The following is a 19,630-nucleotide window of genomic DNA, read 5'->3' on the forward strand; positions in this document are numbered from 1 at the left end:
TTTTACCTTCTCTAAATTGAGGAGATTAGGCTAGATGATCTTTATGACCTTATCCTATAAGCCTATGGCCATTTGTAACAATCTATATCCTTTGTCAATGGATGCCTTTTGTGATAAGACTGTTTAGGTTATTTCCTATGTCAATACCCTGCCATGCTAGGCTCATGCAGGGCCAGCTGCTTTATGAACATATGGTACTTGAATGAAAAGAATCACTAAAAAAAAGAGAATTCTGATGAAAGAACAACAGACACAATTCCAAAATTCCGCAATGGAAGGACTGACACTTATAAGTCACTCCCCAACCTCTATGTAACTCAAATTTTTGGGTTTCCTGCAGTTAGTACTGAAAATGTTTAGACCTGTGTATTCCTGCTAAATTACTTAGTTAAAATGCAAACTAACATTTTGAAAAGGCAGCACATTGATTTTAGTTTTCACAGGGTGCTTTATAGACCAATATATTTAATACAGCTAGTTGATACTGTGGCTAGACTGCCAGACCTGAATTTAGAAAGAATCATCTTCCTGAATTCAGCTCAGACATTTAGCAGCTGTGTGACCCTGGGCAAATCATTCAACCCTGTTTGCCTTAGTTTCCTCATCTATAAAATAATCTGGAGAAGGAAATGACAAACCTTTCCAGTATCTTTGCCAAGAAAACTCCAACTAGGGTCACAAATAGACATGACTGAATAACGACTGAATTACAACAAAAACAAAAATTAAATACGTTGTCTCCTTATTTCCAGTGTGGAAAGCTCAACTTTGTTTTTGAAAAATCAAGCTGTATTCTTTCTGTTTAGTACATGACATCAGTCATAAGGATTCTGGATTGAGAACTTCCTTGCCAATTCTATTTATTATTCATGAAAAGGAGGGGGGAGTTGCTTTTTGATAACTAGATTTGATATAATTATAGAACCAGTGTACTATAAGTTGCTTTGAGAGGTCATATTTTCCTTCCATTTATTAAGGACAGACCACCCACCCCTTAGGCATCCAGACAGTTTAAGAATCTATCTGGTGTTTAAAGACCTTTCTAGAAAATTCACAATCTACCATGTGACAAAAATCAGTTATTAATAATACTCACTGCTGGCAAAGTCATCTTAGCATCAAACTGAAATCCTTGATGCTACTGTTTAAACCTGCTTCCTACTGCCATTGTCAGAATGTAGCAACATGTTTTTGTGATAGAACTCGAAATCATTTTCTCAATGACTGACTAGGTAGCAATCAAATGTGGTCTGAAGGACATACCAAAAAGAATAGACTTAGGAATTTATAAAAAGTCAGTTGGTTTGAATCTTGTTATTAGCCTTAACCAATTAATTTTCTTGAAAACATCCTCTTGATGATTTGGGATGGTGCCATGCTGAAAAATTGTTATAGCTATTAGAGTTTGAGTTCTGATTTTTACAAGGTGGTCACCAAAAATCCACAGTTCAGCCTTTAAAAATGAGGTGGTAAAGACTTCTATGAATTGATGCAGAATGAAGTAAAAAGAACTAGGGACACAGTCTATGTAATAATTCTAACAATGTAAATAGAAAAAAGAAACAAAAAAATCATGAAACTGAATACTAAGTAAGTTTGTCAGTAAGTTTGAACCTAGAGAAGAGTTGAAAAAAAAATTAACCTATCTATCATCCTCACAGAGATAAAGGACTATGGAAATATTTCATACTGTCAGACATGGGCCATGTACTGTTGTTATTTTCAAGGACTGACTTCCTGAGTAGAGAATGGGAAGGGAAATATGTATTTGGAAATTAATGTGATTTAATACAAAAGAGATCACTTGAAATATATTAATGGTATTTATGTTTTGAGATCAGTATACAAATAGATCTATAAATCAGAAACTTTTATTAAGCACTTTACTACATGGCAAGTACTATGCTAAGCCTAGGTATAAAAAAAAAAGGAAACAAACAAAAAACACATTCCTGCCCTCAGAAGTTTGTATTCTAATGAGAGAGACCATACATACATAAATCTGTATGTACAAAATAAATACGGAGTAGATCAAAGGTAGCCATGGAGGGTGAGTTGCTAGGGCAACTGGGAAAAGTCTTCTATAGGAGGAGGCATTTGAGTCTTAAACCAATCCAGCCATTCTAAGATATGAAGATGGGAGAGTATTCCAGGCATGGACGGGGTATCGGTTTCCAGGGGAAGCCAGTGAAATGGGTCATGGGAAATGAAATATCTTATGTAAGAAATAATAAGTAACTTAGTATGGGTGGATTGTAGAATGTATAGAGGAAAGTAATATGTAGATAAGATAAGAAGGACTAGATTTTAAAGAACTATAAATATCGAGCAATTTTATATATACACATATGTATGTATGTACATATAGCATATACATACATATATAGAGACAGACATAAACATGCAGTGATATACATAGAGATGGAGATAAATAGAAGATATGGATATAGATTCTAGATGTAATGGGTAACCATTAGAGTTTATTGAGTATGTGGCTGAAGTGGTCAGATCCACACTTTAGGAAAATCACTTTCACAACTAAATGGGGGATAGATTAGATAGGGTAGAGACTTGAAGTAGAGAGTTCAGTCAGAAGGCTGCTATATTGGCTGTGTGAGTAGAGAAAAGGAGAATATGCAAGAGATGTTTTAGAGAAAAGAATTACAAAACAGCAGTTCTTGAGCAGCACAATTCTGAAATCCAACCTTCCATGAAAAAACCCAATCTTGAGAGTGCTGGGATCAAGATTGCTAGAGAGTGAAGGGGGTTGGGGGGTTCTTAACCACCAATATCCATTGATACCATGAGTGCTTGTACAGGATCCAGGATCTTTTTACACAGTCTCTGTGGAGACTCTTATAGGAAGTTAAATACGAACTATGTATTGAGATTTCCATGAGACAACTCAAGGTTGGGGGAAAAACAAGCCAAAGCAAGATGAATTTGGTATTCATATTGGATGGGAGAATGGAGGAATGGTGAGTTATATTGAACCCTGAGCAGGCAAGCATAGAGCTATGAGTGACATAGAGACAGGTTATAACTTTCTTAAATTCAAACTTAAGCAGAGTTAAAGGGGAAGCCAAGGTCTATTAGTTAGTGTTAAGTTGGCTGAAAATAACATGGGTTTTTATTGGGTGTGCTTTTCACATGATTCGAAAAAAGATTAAACCTGGTGATTTGCTTGAATGGTGATGGCAATAACTGAAAATAGCTTCTGACTCCAAACATGTGCGTTAGAAATAGACAACCGTGTAATATTTTATGGATATTGTACATTTTCCCCAAATTTTCCCAAACCTACAGACAAAGATAGCGTCAAATCTGTCCCCAGCAAAAAGAAACATTAATTGATGGGTCCTTCCTAGGTGGAGTGAGTAACCCATATACTTGGGGAATTTTGTGTAGTTCAATATATTCCCTTTAGAGAAGAGAAAGCCCTTTAAAATGCATTTCAGACAGATTTCCCTCCCCTAATCATATCTGACCCTGGGCATTACTACAATTATAACTCCCGCACCCAGTAACTGAAACTCTGTAAGGAATGGTAGAAATTCACTTAACTGGTTGAAGGAAGTGTCTAAACTTTTGATCTTAGAGAATTCCACCCACACACAAGCAGCAGAGACATATTTCTAACTTCATACCAGTTGTCTGCCACTGTAATTCAACCTGGTCTCTGAAAGGACCTTGAAAATAGTGCTTAATTCAACTCAGATTACATCTTCTCCTAGTTTCAGGAGCAACCATCAATGACATCATTTCTCATAGTTCAATTCACAAACTAGGAGAGGAAGTACCAAAATTATTTAGAGACCACGATTCAGAAAGTCTCTCTCACTTGGAGATGTCGGTATTAAGTGGAAAGACAGTGTGAATGGATGGCGTAAGACAAGTGATGCAGTCTAAATAGATTGCTATAAAAAGCCAGATCTCCATGAATCAGCCCACTCCAAAGGCCTGCACTAAGAATACCGTGGAGCTGCCCTCTGGACTGAGATGGCTTTGACAGAAACTGACAAATGATGTTGAAGGATGCATTTGAACCCTTGCACCTGTTTCTTTTAAGGCATTCTTCTCAGGGATGGCTACTGCATGGATTTTAGGCACTTTAGACAGCAGTCATTTAAAGAAATGAAGTCTGGATGAATTCTGGATGGGTACATAGTAGGTGCTTAAGAAATGCTTGTTGAATTGAATTGAACCAAAACAGAATGTTATGTAAAATACAAGTCAATTACAAGGCAGAATATAAATTCTGGTTTCCAAAAGTGTAACAGTGCAGGTTGGTAGGTGAGGGGCAAAGAAAAAATTCCTCCTATCCCACCAAAATTTACAGGTTTCTTGCCTACGGCTATCCCATAGACCCTCATTGATAGGAAACAATCATTCATTTAAAAAAAATGTTCATACAATTCTGTAACCCATTTTCTTTTCTTTATTGCTTTTCCAGAAATTTAAGTCATATCAACTCAAAATCTTATAAAAATGAATGTTGAAAACTATCTTTACATATAACTAGAAAAAATACTATTTATTAAAAAAAGAAATGTTAGTTGTCATCTGTAATTCATGTATCCTCTGCTATTTCCCATGCCTGGTGCTTCTTTTCTTAATGTTTTTCATTCATCCATCTAGCTTTCCCTTCCTTCCAATTCCCTCTTCCCCCTATTGTCCCTGATTTTCTATCTCCAAAGTTGCATCAATAAGTTAGAAATATAATTCTAGCACATGGAACATTTTCTTTATGGCCTCATTAGCACCATAGACTGAATCATTAATTATCTCTTTGCTGATGTCTCTCACATCTAAACAACCAGCTTTACTCTCTCCCCTAAGCTTTAATCCCACATCACCTATTAAACATCACAAACTGAATGTTCTGGAGATATCTTGAATTCAAAATGTTCAAAAAAGAACCCATTATCTTTTCTCTATCACACCTTCAAAAAAAAAAACCCTACCCCTTCTCCAGATTTCAAGGCCATGACACTATTCTTTGAGTTTCCCAGGTTCATAAACTAGGTACTCTCCTCAGCTCCTCACTCTCCCTTACCTCACACATCCAATCAGCCTTACAAAATTTCTCACAAATGGCCTCTTCCCTCTTCTCACACTGCTTCATCTTAGCTCAGGCCCTTATTATCTTTTGCCTAGATTATTACAACAGCTTCCCACTTGATCTTTTTGCTTCTCCCAACACTGTGTTCCAACCTCCACATATCTGCCAAAGTTATTTTTCTCAACGGTAGATCTTACCATGTCACTCTCCTACTCAATTAACTCAAATGGCTTTCTCTTTACTCTAGAATATTCTTGTTTCCCCCATCTCTCCCCTAAAGTTTGACTGATGAATTGATTCATTTGTTTATTAATCACCATTAATGTCACTGATGTTCTGAGGGAAAAGGTTTGGAAATCCATTAAGAATTAGAAGAGATCTGGATGACATCCACTCATCCACCTGCCTCGCTCTCCATCTGTTAAAGTGAGCTCTGCATTCTGCCTCTCTTGGTTAAGCTGTGAGGGCTGATGATATCAGAAGCCAGCTAAATAGGTTGAGCCTATCTACATACTCAATGAATAAAATTTCTCTTCCCAAAATTGAGTTTAGCATTTTTTTTTAATAGAGTCTGGATTCTCATCACAGTCATGTCTTTTTTCATGTTGCCTTTTGGTTTTAATTCTGAGGCAGAACCATTTTTAATTTAAGCATGATCCGTTGTATTTTCTTTGAATGCCAATATATTATATAGTATTCACCAAGAGGATCTTTTCTTCTGCTATTCTGAATTAAATAAACCAAGACACAACACATGTCTTAAAACCACAATAGTTTATTTATAAGAAGAAAGACAGCCCATCAAACTTTCCACAGGAATTCCAAAAATCCGCTGGGGATTCAAAGCCTTTACTTTCTTTCCATTCATATAATTTTGGTTTGGGCTTAACACTTAGTGCAATATTCACTTCAAAAGAATATCCCTTGCATTTAAAGTAAACAATCATTGTCCTACAGAGACTTTTAATTTTTCCTCTTCTGTCTTTTACCACACTTCCTTTCTAGCTCCAATGCTTTGCTGACATTACACCCAGTGTGTATCAAATACATAATCTTTTTTTTTGCTTCATATTTTGACATGAAAGCCATCTCATGAAAGACAAAGTCATCACATTTACAATTATTTGACCTCTACAGTTTCCTGAATTTTTGTTTTAAATAAGACCTTAAATTATATGGGGAAGCAGTGGAGAAAATAGCTACAATTAGAATGAAACATATTCTGGCCTTAAAAAAGAAAATTCAAAGTGAGCATGATGCAAGAAGAAAGGTTTCACTTTGAATCGCAATTCTACTGGGGAGGGTGAGGGCAAAAAAGAATTCTCTGTGTGGCCTTAGTCTCATCTAGACCATCAGGGTTTAAAGACTTAAATAAATGGTCAAGAGCATGTAAGCCAGATAAAGAAGGAACAAAGGATATAAAACTCAACTGTTATCCCATTGTCTAAATATTATCAAGTTTATGAATTGTGCTTTTATTTATCCCTTTATCCTCAAAGCTAAATATCCATTTTAAGCAGAGTTTTTATCTTTATAGTATAAATTTAGAGCTAGAAGCAGTCTTAGAGGTAATCTAATTTAATCCCCTCATTTTACAGATAAGAAAATTGAGGCCCACAGAGGTGAAGTGATTTTACTAAGGTCACTTAAGTAATAAGCACAAATTTGGAATTTGAACCCAGCACTTCTTAATCCAAAACCAGTAATCTTTCCACCACACCAATCTATTTCCCATAGAATCTTGTTTGAATAAATTAGCAATCATAAATATTTGAAACTATATTCAATTTTCATGTTTATTTATAGTTTCCAAGTCTTGCACTTCCCCTTAAGAAATTATGTTCAGCCTACATTTTTATAGTGTATATTTTGAATCTGCCCATAAGTGTTTATCTAAACTACCAAAGAATTGCTTTTACTATGAAAGTAAGGGTAATGTAACAATAATTCATTGATTTGCTGATTGTTCTTCCTTACAGACAGTCCAAGAAACAGTAGCATGTTTTTCATTATTTTATCAGTATTTATATACATTTATTTGTATTTGTACAAGCTTCTTGTGGGGAAGACTATACATTCTTATATTATAACTTCTTATTGAACTGCCATCAATATAGTGAGCACTCAATAATTCTATATCTCCCCTTTTATAATTCTCTTTTATGCTCAGAGGATCATATATCTAGAACTGGAAGGGACTCCTGAGGCTATCTAGTCTAGCTCCCTCATTTTATAGATGAGGAAGCTGAGGTCTAGAAAGGTTAAGTGACTCACCCAAAATCACACATATAACTATCAGAAGGTTATATATAGTCCATTAATATAATGAATATCACCATGACATAAGAAATTATGACCATGAAGAGAATAGAGAAATATTAGAAAACTTACAGGGATAGCTGGAAAGTAAAAGCAAGCAGAACCAGGAAAAATTATACACATCAACAAAAATTTAAATGGAAAGAATTGCAACAAAAAATCTGAATTCCATGTAATCATAATGACCAACTTTGAAGACATAAGGAAATATACCTTATTTACCAACCTTTGAGGAAGTGTGTGTGTATGAGGCGGGGAGTACTATGAATGTGCAATGTTGTATATATTGTCAGATTTGGTTGATGTGTTCATTGATATTGCTGAATTATTTTTAGTTTGTTATTCTTTGCATAGAGGATGATTCTGGATTTCTAGGGAGAAATGTTTGTTTAGGAATGAAGTGATTAAAAAACAAATATATCATTTACAATGTAAAATAATCATTAAAAATGTATGGGCCTTGATAAATAGGCATTAGGTCTATGAAATCTTGGTGCTTAATAATTGTTTGTTGTTGAGTTCATACTTTGCCATACATAGCTTGCCAAAACAAATTCAAAGATCCTTTCCCCAATCCCAGTTTCCACATAATTCTGACCTCAAGAGAAGTAAAAGGAATTATTTAATAGAGAATGAATCAACTTATAAAGTATACTGTCTACTTCTTTTTAGGCTATTATTTTCATGACTAGGTTAACATGGGTTTTATATTTTTAGTATGTTCACCTCCTATGTCTGCCCAAAACATATACATAGTATGCTTAGTTTCCTTCATTTCTCAGGCAAAAGTTATACAGGTAAGCTGCCCACTCTTCCATACCTTATTTAAGTTACATATGGCACACTTCTGTACTGTCCCATATGGTTTTCCTCAGAATCGTCTACAGCAACCTACAAGAATAGGAACATATTGTTTTAAATCTCTTGCCTAGGGAAAGGTAAAGAGGAGCTAGTCTATGAGAAAACCCCAATTGTGAATGATGGCTCAGATTCTAGTAGGCCAAATCACATTATAGGAAAGAGTAAAAAACTGCACTTAATCCCCAAATCTACAGAATGAAGGAAAGTGAGTTGGGAAAAGAAAGAATAAAAGATTGGAGTAGAGAGTTAAGGTGAAATAGGTGGGAGGAAAGAGAGGCTTATTTAATATGGTTACATCTCCCACCATAAAAAGGCTACTTCTAGAGTCATGTTCCTATATCTTTAGATTCATACCTCCTTGTGTTATCTCACATTCTCACACCTGTCCCTATCTGCAATGACTTATATAAGAAAGGAAAAAAAAATCTTAGTCAAGTGCATTTTTAAAGGGGAGAGGTGGAGTCAGGGTTTTGCACAATCTTTTTAAATGAGTTCAGTTAATAAATATTTATTAAACATTTACTGTGTGCACTGGGAGTACAAATTTAGGCTACAAGAAAGATGGTCTCTGTCCTTAAGGAGGTTACAGTCTAAGGGGGAAGACACCATCTAAAATGAAGCTAAAAAGGGGGTGGGGGTATGTGTGTGAAAGTACCAGTGGCTGGGAATGGTTCAAAAAGAAGCATGCAGAGAAATGAAGGTGTGAGCATAGCTGTGTTGAGCACTTTCCCTAAAATGGACAGGCTGTGAGGAATTTCCCAATGAGGAAGAGACCAGAGGGATAGAGTGATCATTCAGCGTGGGAAGACATCATGGACAGAGAGATGTTCCAGAGTTCAGCTCCTAACTGGAATTATGGCTTCTAGTTTCTCCCTTCTTCCCTATCCTCTACCCAGCTAAGAATCCTAAAAGAGTAGTCATGATAGCAATTATTCTACTATTAACATTTTGATGTTTTTCGCATATCGAGTGAATAAAGCATGATATTAAAAATAGTTTTGAATTTTCAAAAGTAAGGGTTTAGAAATATTGATTTGTAAGAGATGAGGGAATAAGGAAACTTCTGGCATTACTGTGAGATAAGCTAAATCCCTTAGAGAATGAGAAAGAAGTTTCTTTCCCCTTCTTTTAATGCCTCGATCAAAAGGGCATATAGTGATGGATTCCTAGTTACTTGGGTTCTATAGTTCTGAACTGGACTGGATGAGAGTCCCTGTACTGTCCATCCAATTTTGTTGTTGTTGTTATCATTTCTAGATTCTGTTTCCACATAGTACAAGGTAGTATATGCATGGGTCTTAGTCTGGTCACTCTTAAATGACAGGACAAGTATGGCCACTGTTCTTTCTGAGGTTTGGCCTTGTTCCTTATATTATAATTGGGCACAAAGCATTGGCATGCAGTAAGAGTTCCATCTTAGAAATATAGAATTTTGTCTATCATCCTGGAGAAAAAAGCATATAACTTTCCTATAAGCAATTTCTTTTTTTACAAACTCATAGAATTAAACTGGTTAAGTACTCCTGATTTCAGTTTATTCACAAGGCTGCAAATCACTGTTTCTTTCATTGAACTAGCTGTTGGCACTCATGAAGACTTCTTTGACAACACAAAAATAATTTTAAGTCTTTAAAATATCTATTTTTGCTCATGTAGTACACATTTTGGGGTTGTATATATTTTTGTTCTATCCCTAAATACTACTGTTTGTGTGATAGATACTAGTATTGTTCTATGATTAGATGCATTTATGGCATTTGTCTTAAATTAAAGTTCCATATGCTTTAAAGCAGTGACTTACTAACATACAGTATTTTGGCATTTGCATGTATTTTATTCCATTGCAAAATCCTATAGCATCTGTAATTATTTAATGATCAAAACAGTTACTTGATCTTGTCAATATTGCGATTTCTAGTTAACATATGAAAATGAAGATGTCCTTTTTTCCTCTTTCACATATTAATTATCATTCTAAATTGGAAAACAAGAACCAAAAAAAGTTTCCATTCTTAAATAATTATTGCTTGTCATCCTAACCTGAGATGCAGAAAGCTAAAAGGATTTGTGTATTTGCTTTGCCAGAAACAAAGTTTCCCCTGCTTGATAGACCTGGAGTAGGGTGTAGGGGAAACAGATCACATTTCATACAAAAGAAAGGGAGGAAGCATTTATTAAGCACCTACTATATTCCAGATACTATGCTAAGTAAAAACTTGGTTGATCCTCGCAATAACCCTGAGCAGTCAGTGCTATTATTATCCCAATTTTACAGTTGAGAAAACTGAGGCAAACACAGGTGAAGTGACTTGTCCAGGGTCACTTAGCTTGCAAGTGCCTGAGGCCAAAACTGAACTCAGGTCTTCCTGACTCCTGGCCCAGTACTCTATCCACTGCATCACCTCACTGCCTCCAATTAAATAATAACAATAATAATAATAATAACCTTGAAGTATATGCAGCCCAAATCTGAGAAAAGGGAGTGGTATCAAGTATAAAGTAGCTTGTTCCTAGGGAAAAATACACATTTTAAAGGCTTCAGGTAGGCAGTGCACTCTGTGATTAGTTTTGGTGCTTACTCAGTATTATTTGTAAGGAAGACATGCCCATTGGGGTTCATAAAACAGAGTAATGGGTAACTCTGAGAAGCTTCTCTGGGAAATCCCCGTGAAATGGATTTGGGGGCATAGCATACCATTATGAAATTAAGTAAAGAGCAGTAAAGACTTTCTGATCATAACTCTTAGTTGAATTAAAGCCACCGATCCCCTTTCCCTTCTTCCTGGCTTCAATGCCTACCACACTGTCAGTACCTCCCACTGAGTCTTTCTGAAGCTGAACATAAACACTCATACACCTTTTCATTTGTCCTTTCAATTTCCTCCATGACTACGAAAGCCGTCTGGAGGCTTTGATGAATCTCAAGACAGTACTAGAAAAATTAAATAGGAGGGATATAGACTGGCAGCTCCTGCTGGAAGTCTTGTATCCCTCTTAAATAAATAGAAGGAATGGAAAATTCAAAGGTTTCTAACCTGCAACTATGTGTCAGATTAGACATAATCTGACTCAATTCACTATTTAAAAAAATTTACATAAAAAATTAAACAATTTTAAATAATAAAAATTTTTATCATTCCCATCTTCTTTGTAAAAATAACCAAATAAAAATTTTTCATTTCATTCAGTCCTATGGATGTTAAACTGAATATCTTCTAAAATTTAAGTCATCAACTCTACTCCCACCATAGTAAGCTCCTCCCTCTGTCTTCCAATTTTTGTTAATTGTGTCACTGTTCTACTTGTCATTTTTATTTCTTAAATCTCCACGTCATCTTTCACTCTCCATTCTTCCCTCTATTCCCACCCCTTACATATTACCAGCTGCCAAGACTCATTAGTACCCTTTCTAAAATGACTCTCAGATCCATGCCCCTTTTTCTATTTGTATCACTTCCCACCTGGATTATTGCTTAGGGAAATATTATTGCTGCTGTTGTGTTTGTCCTTCTTTCTCAAAGAGGACCATGACATCAGGGAGATGAGGACTTGGATTGGAGTGAGGGAGGGGGTCGTGCAAGGTCACCAGCCTCACTTTCTCCTCCAGAGCCATCTGGGTCCAGTGGCCAGATGTTCATCAGGATGACTGGAGATGGCCCAGGATGCAACACGAGACCATGGCCCTTGTAGGCTAAGGCCTTTTCAGGTTCTCACTTTGACTGAGGTAACACCCATTAAGTGAATAGACCTCTCAAGGAATGGTCCCTTTAATAATAATTTTAGGTGTGGCTAGGTAGCGCAGTGAATAGAGCACCAACCCTGGAGTCAGGAGGACATGAGATCAAATCGGGCCTCAGATACTTGACACACTTACTAGCCATGTGACTTTGGCCAAGTCACTTAACCCCAATCGCCCTGCAAAAGGCAAAATAATAGTAATGATAACTTTTTAAAAAGATCAGACTGGGAGGGGAAGACTCTCAGGGTTGCTGGCTGAAAGAGAAACAGTTACTATTTACTATTTACATTCTCTCTGTGCTAGGAGGGAAGACACCATCCTCCAATCTACGAACTCCATAGTGAATTCAGTTTATTGTTTGGTCTTCAAGAAAGAAATATAGCCAGTAAGCCAGAAGTTAATGAAGCAAAATGTACCTTCTTTTGGGCAGAGCACACTCAGGTGGGAACAGAGAGGAGAGGGAAAGGAAGAGAGGAAGGGGGTGGGAGAGAGAGAAATATTGAAGATAAGGGAAAGAAAGGATCCTTGAAGGGATGGAACCTCAGAGTAGATGAAAGAAGAGATGAGATTGTCAACACAGATAATTGACAACATAGAGAACTAGAAAGTAGCAGAATCTTTTTGGACACTGGAGGGAAAATAAGTAGAGACAACAATTATTTGAGGTTGTGAGGAAGGAAGGTAATAGTGCTCAAGAAGGATATCTAGAGATGGGAGGGAAAGGGGAAGAGCTTCATAGAGAAAGATATAGAGGTATGGGGGTTTAGAAAAGTCTGGACAACATTTGGAAAAGTCACAACAGGGAGAAAATTTTCTTTAAAAGATGTTTTTCACAATCAAGGAGGCTGCATTCGAAGGTAGAAATCACAAGTTTATAGTAGGTTAGGCTTACATAGTAGTAGCACCACTGAGAACTTTGAGCTGAAATGAATGAAATAAACAATGGAGGCAATTCAATGATTTGCCATTGAATTGATCCATGAAAGTGCTAAACATTGTCAATAAGTGTAGTCAAGAGTGAAATCACAAACTTTTGATTTTTAAATTCAAGATCAAATTTTAAAATGCAATTTGTAAAGCAGATCATATACTTAGAGAGATGTACTTTTTTTGGTCTTTTTTTTTAGAGGGGGGATGGCAGGGCAATTGGGGTTAAATGACTTACTCAAGGTCACACAACTAGTGAGCGTTAAGTGTCTGAGCCACGATTTGAACTCAGATCCTCCTGCCACCAGGCCCAGTGCTCTATTCATGGTGCCAGCTAGCCGCCCCCAATCACTGTGCTTTTTGTAAGACTATGTTACAGTAAAATCCTTCTTTAATGTCTCATTATGCTTTAGAGGTGACCCTGAGTTCATGAAGGCCATATTAGCAGATTATAAACTTGGAAAGTACAAAAGGTACTGAGTTGCAAAAATTTTAAATTAGGACTCAGACATGGAAGGTATGTGTTTCATCTGAGCACTGGAGTAGGTAGATTTGGAGAGGTTCATTAGTAAGGTGACTGATGGTGACGAACTTTTATTTATTTTAAAGTTTTATTTTTTTTTTTTACCAATTACATGTACAAACAATTTTTAACCATTTTTAAAAATAATTTTGGATTCTGCATTGCCTCCCCCCTCTCCCTTTTCTTCCCAATCATTGAGAAGGCAAGCAATTTGATAAAGGTTATATATGTACAATTCATGCAAAACAAGTGATGAACATTAGTTAGTCTAGTTAATCAATCAATCAATCAATAAACATTTATTAAGAACCTACTCTATGCCAGTGTACTAAGCTCTAGGGATACAAACAGAGGCAAAAATACACTCCCTGCTTTGAAAGATTTTATAATCTAAAGGGGGAAACACAACATGAAACGAATTATAATAAACAAGTTATAGATAGGCCATATAGGAAATAATTAACAGAAGAAAGGCATTAAAAAAGAAGGGTTAGAAAAGGTTTGCCAGAAAAGATGAAGTTTTAGTTGGGGCTTGAAGGAAGCCAGGGAGGTCAGAAAGCAAAGTGGAGGAAGAAGGCCATTCTAGGTGTGAGCATTTTGATTGGGTGGTAGATATCAATATTATGAAGTCAAAGGAGAAGTTGCTGAGTAATAGGAGTGGAGGAAAATGTGGAAATGGAAATGGGAAGCAAGGGGTCTTCCAACTCCCCCACAAACATTAGTGAATCAGAAGGAAAGGGTGAAGGTGCAACCTGTACTAGAAAGGGGGCAAGAAAGATTGTATCATCTGGGGAACCAGGTTTCCGTAATAGCTAGTAGATGGGAAAGTGGGAGAGGAAAAGATTTAGAATGAAGTTGTTTGTTGTTCATGAAACAGGCATTGCAGAGGGCAGAGTGAAAGAACTTGATGGTGTTTGATTGAAATTTTGGGGCTAGGACAGTTGAGGGGGATGGGAATAAGGAATTGGGTGTTAGGGTACAAAAAGGAATGATAATAAACTATAGGGGTTCAGAATCCTGGGGATGTGAAGGGCATGACTGGGTATGAGACTTTATCTCTGAGTAGAGGGCACTAGTCCTCTCCCCAAGAGAGGTTGGAGATTGGGGTAGAGGCAAGTTCAGTGAGGGACCAGAGACACATGCTCAGATGATCAAAAAGGAGCCCTAGCTTCACTACTTTTCTTTCTTCCAAAGGGTGAAGATTGGGCAGGAAAAGGGCACAGCAAGAGAAAGAAGTCTAGTTCCCCACCAACTTTTGTTTTCATCCTTCCTCAAGGGATAGGCACAGTAGGAAATGGAAATCTTGAGGTCCCCTTTGGGAGGTTATTTTTCTTTACAACTTAGCTTTTCTTCTTTCCATTTGGGTGATTGTACTGGCAGAAGGTGTGGAAGTTGCCTTGTGCTGGCACAGATGGACGTTGTTACTTTGGGGCAGAGGTAAGTGCCCACCCCCCCACACTGCCTCCTGAAGATGAAGCATAGGCATAGTCATTTCCTCCAATCCTTTATTGTATATCTGAGAAAACTAGGGACAGACAGATTAAATAGCCCGTTTGAGAAAACACAGATATTAAGTGGCACAGCTGTGAGAGTACCCTGGCTTCTCCAATACCCAACCAAGAGTCTTATTGATTTAAAAAAAAATACATCATTTTTCCCAATACCATGCCTCTGCCTAGAACCCTTCTGAGGAACAAAGAAAATTAAGCAAGGAAACCTTCTCAAAGAATTAACCTGATATTATATACAATATTAAATACCTGTGGTATACCCTCTTTCTACTGACAGGGCAAAGGTATTTATCATTATCTTTCCTAATCCTCCCCCCCCAACTTCTGGTGCCTCTCTCCTTTACTATTTTGAATGTAACTAATCTAAGCATGTATATATTTTGTATATGTTCTGCATATGTATATATCTATGTTCATGTACACACATATATGCATATGTGTATAAGTATATATGTATACATGTGTATACACACATATTTCCCCTGATAAAATATAAACTACCTGACAACAAGGATTCTTTCAATTTTTGTCTTTCTATCCCTAGCACCTTTCAAAGTACTTGAAACATAATTGCTTTAATAAATACTTGATGACTGGTTGGTCTCCTAAATTCTGAAATCCTTTAGTGTTATTTTCATTTACATTATTATGGCCATCTTGTATATCATTCTCTTGATTCTATTTTCTTTGCTTTGAATCATGTCACATTTTTTTTTCCTTTAGAAGGTAAACTCATTGGCAATACTTAATTCTTAGCACCTAGAACAGTTGCTGGCACATAATAGACTATTTATTGAATGATTCCTACATTTCTTTGAATTCCTCATATTCATGCTCTCTTATGGAAGAATAATATTCTATCGTATTCATATGCAATGACATTTGCCAATCACTGGATATATCTCAGTTGTTTTATTTATGGTATTTGTATGCCTAGCAACTAGAGTAGTGCCTAGCACATAGTACACATTGAATATATGCTTATTGATTGATTAGTTTATGGGTTTTTTCCTATTGTATCACAAAAAAATTCCATTGATATAAATATTTTTATGTATTCTGAGGAACTGAAGCAAATGGGGTTAAATGACCCGCCCAGGGTTACACAGCTAGTAAGTGTGTGATTCTAGCTTTGAACTCATGAAGATGAGTCATCCTCATTCTAAAGTGCTCTATTCCCTGTGCCATTTAGTCCCCCCCACCTCCATGGAAGTACAAGAGAGTGATAGTGAGGGTAACCAAAGGTTGATATTTTATAAGGTGTGAGAAACCAAGGGGTCAAGGAAGTAAGTTAAGGGTAAGGTATAGATATAACCGAACTAGTCACCTATGGTGTTTGTTAAGAATCTAAAAGGAAGAAACTGAGATCAAAACAGTTATGAGAGACTGAAAAAACAAAGAGGGATGGAATATATGGATATAAAGGCAAAAACTAAGAATAGATTTAGGAGAAGTGAGATAGAAGTAGGAATAGAAAGATAGGAGATTTATGAGCAGAGAGAGGGAATTTTAGATATCTGGATCTTGGAAAAAGTAGTTACAGTAAAGTATGATACCTACCATTTTAAAGTATGATATGACTGAGATTGAATGAAATTATAAATTATGTGTACACGTCTTGTACATATATTGTACAGAAAAATCTGGGGAGAAGGATCAGGGACTCTGTAGACAGAAGACCTTGACTTCATAGCTTACTTCTTTTCCATTCTTGAGTAAGTCACTTGAATTATTGAGTCTTGGTTTCTTCCTTCATTAAATTAGGGGCTTAAACAGTGTGGTACAACAGAAAGAACACTGGATTTCAGTTCACAGGAATCCTGGTGTCTCAGTTTGACTCCTGTTACTATCAGTGTAAGCATGGGCATTTAATTTAAACTCAATAGGTCTCCGTTTCTTTCTCTGCCCAATGAAAAGGTTGTTTTAGACTTTTAAGGTCCCTTTCAGTTCTAAATTAATGACTACATGACCTTTAAGGCCCCTTCTAGCTCTAAGTGCTTTGATTATACTCCTAGATAACTATGATGTTTTAAAAAGTCTCACTTTTTTGAGGATAGGAAATAGGGTCTACCATGTGATCAAATGTAGAGTTCATATATGACACAAGATTTGTTAAAGAAGTGGGAAATCCTGAATAGAAGATTCAGAAAAATCCAGGACTAAACTCTAGAAGATGTGTTCCTTTAAAGCAGGAGTTTTTAACCTGGGGTCTATGAACTTGTATTTTAAAAAAAATTGTAGCTATATTCCAATGTAGATGTTTTCCTTTATAATATTATTCATTTTATTTTATGCAAAGAGAGCCAAAGGACTTCTGAACCAGAAAAGAGTAACGGCTTCTCCCCCACCCTTGCGTCCCTGAGAGTAGAGACTGTCTTTTGTCTTTTTTCCTATCCCCGGTGTTAGGCACAATGCCTGGCACATAGGACCTACTTAAAAAATGCTTGCTGTTTATTTCAAAATTCATATGTGACACCAAAGTAAAATTCTAGGCCCCCAAGTAAAATATGGCTAAGGAACACTTTTTCCCCATCCCTTTTCTAGCTGACCACTAGAGTAGGAGTCTTCATTTGCTTTGTCATGCATCACAGGTGCAGTCAGGATAGCAGTTACCTATTCTTTGTTGGAACTCCATGATGAACTGGGTACCAGAGAAACCAAGACGTAAGTCAAAAGAACTGCCTGAACTTGAATTAGGCAAACTGTTTTACTCTTTCATTACCCAGAAATTCTCGCATTTTTATTATCCAAGAGGATCTAAACATAAAGCAAAAAGTGAAGGGACAGCAGGTATGGACAGCCCATTACTATGGTCACTAGGAAACAGAAAACAAGAAAACCCAGGGTGACTGTTGCCATGGCATGGACCCTTAAATGGAGGGGCACTTTCAGGTGTGTTCATCAGGTGACAGCTTCATTTGAGGACCAGATCTCACCCTGGCAACTAACTCCCTTGGGACTTTCAGCATTTTTCTTTTTATTTTCTTATGAGCTGGCTCCTCAATATGTTATCCATATGTGAAAGTAAAGTTGAATCACAAGCTGCCTTTTCCCCCCTAAACACTGCATTTACTATATTGAGCTGTCGTTGTGATATCAGAAGGTAGGACTACATGACTAATGCAATCTGACATGCCCAATCATAATTGGGTGACAACAAATGCACTTTTCCTGAAAATTACTGCTAAAGGAACATCAACCCAACCAAAACATGCTGTTGAAAATTGTTATGAAACTCCCTTCACTATTCATCCATTTTCAAACACATTAGGGTTTTTTTTCTTTCCTTTAGGCTGAGAAATAACTAACTGTACACAAGAAGGTCAAAGCCAGAAAGCTTCCATTAAAAAATATCACTGATCCATAAGAAAAATGAATATGAAGAATTCAGAAAAGCATGGGAAGACTTATATGAACTGGTGCGATATGAAAGAGAATCAGAAAAAAATAGATACCACGACTACCATAATGTATGTAGAAGGCACAACAAAAGATAATAAAACTAAACACTGTAAAAATAAGAATGGCTATGATTGGCCCCTGAAAAGCCTTAGAAAAAAAATATACTTCCTCCCCTTCATTGTAAGTAGATGGACTAGTAATGTAGAATTTTGTAAGTAGATGGACTAGGAATGTGGAATTTTGCACACCCTTTCAGCCTCAATGGAGGTCTTAATAAACTTCCACTCAGCGGAGTTGCTAGTTTTTTCTATTTCTTTTATAAATTTTTGTTAAAAGGAATAGTTCTGGGTGGCAGAATATAATATAAAAAACACAAAAAAGCTATATTGATAATATATTAATAAAAATAAGGCAATTATTAAAAAATAGTCACTTATGAATCCCCAAAGAAACATCAGTTTATCAGCTATACAACAACTGTTTTGGACAGAGAAAGAGTACTATTAAGTTACAGGCCTCAGGATGAAACAAGCTCCATAACTAAAATGCTGGAGCAATTTTCACCTTATCTTCTCATTTCTGACTCTTCATAACTCCATTTGGAGTTTTCTTGGCAAAGATATTGAAATAGTTTGCCAGGAAATGGAAGCAAACACAGTTAAGTGACTTGCCCAGGGTCACCCAACCAGTAAATCTCTGAAGCCAGATTTTAACTCAGGAAGATGTCTTCCAACTCCAGTCCCCCCAGTGCTCTATGAGCTATACAGGCTAGCTACTGGTAATTAAATATAAGCTCAAAATTATCTCTTCTATCCCTCAATTATTTCTCATTTGGAGGCTTCTTATACACTGGTTTAGATTTTTATCTACAATTGGAATACACATTATTATAGGGACAGTACTATAGTTTAATTCAGGATCACCTCCCCTACCCCTCCCTCTCAGCCACCCAAGGCTTGCCCTAGAATGAACCCAGATCTCTGAACTGGCTTCATATTTGAGTTGAACTCTTGAAGCACTCCCAGGGGGAAGTCAGGGGAGGTAGGGATGGATGAGTCAGTGGTGGGCCACTCATTCCAGCATTCTGGGGCCCCTCATGAGTTGTTCTTTCAGAATACTTATTGGATGTTAAGTTTCCCTGTCTCTTTAATTTTTCTTAAATAGAAAAAGTGTGGATGTGTAGTTTACTTCTGGTCTTGGGCTCACCTCCCCCCATAGTTTCTAGGTCCTATTTCAGAGGTGAGAGTATAGGTTTGGCAGCTGCATGGAAGTAGGGATGACTCTGT

The sequence above is a fragment of the Petaurus breviceps genome, unplaced genomic scaffold (assembly GCF_028583685.1).
Source record: "Petaurus breviceps papuanus isolate PSGF00001 unplaced genomic scaffold, PetGlider_PUasm1.0 175, whole genome shotgun sequence".
Classification (NCBI taxonomy): Eukaryota; Metazoa; Chordata; class Mammalia; order Diprotodontia; family Petauridae; genus Petaurus; species Petaurus breviceps.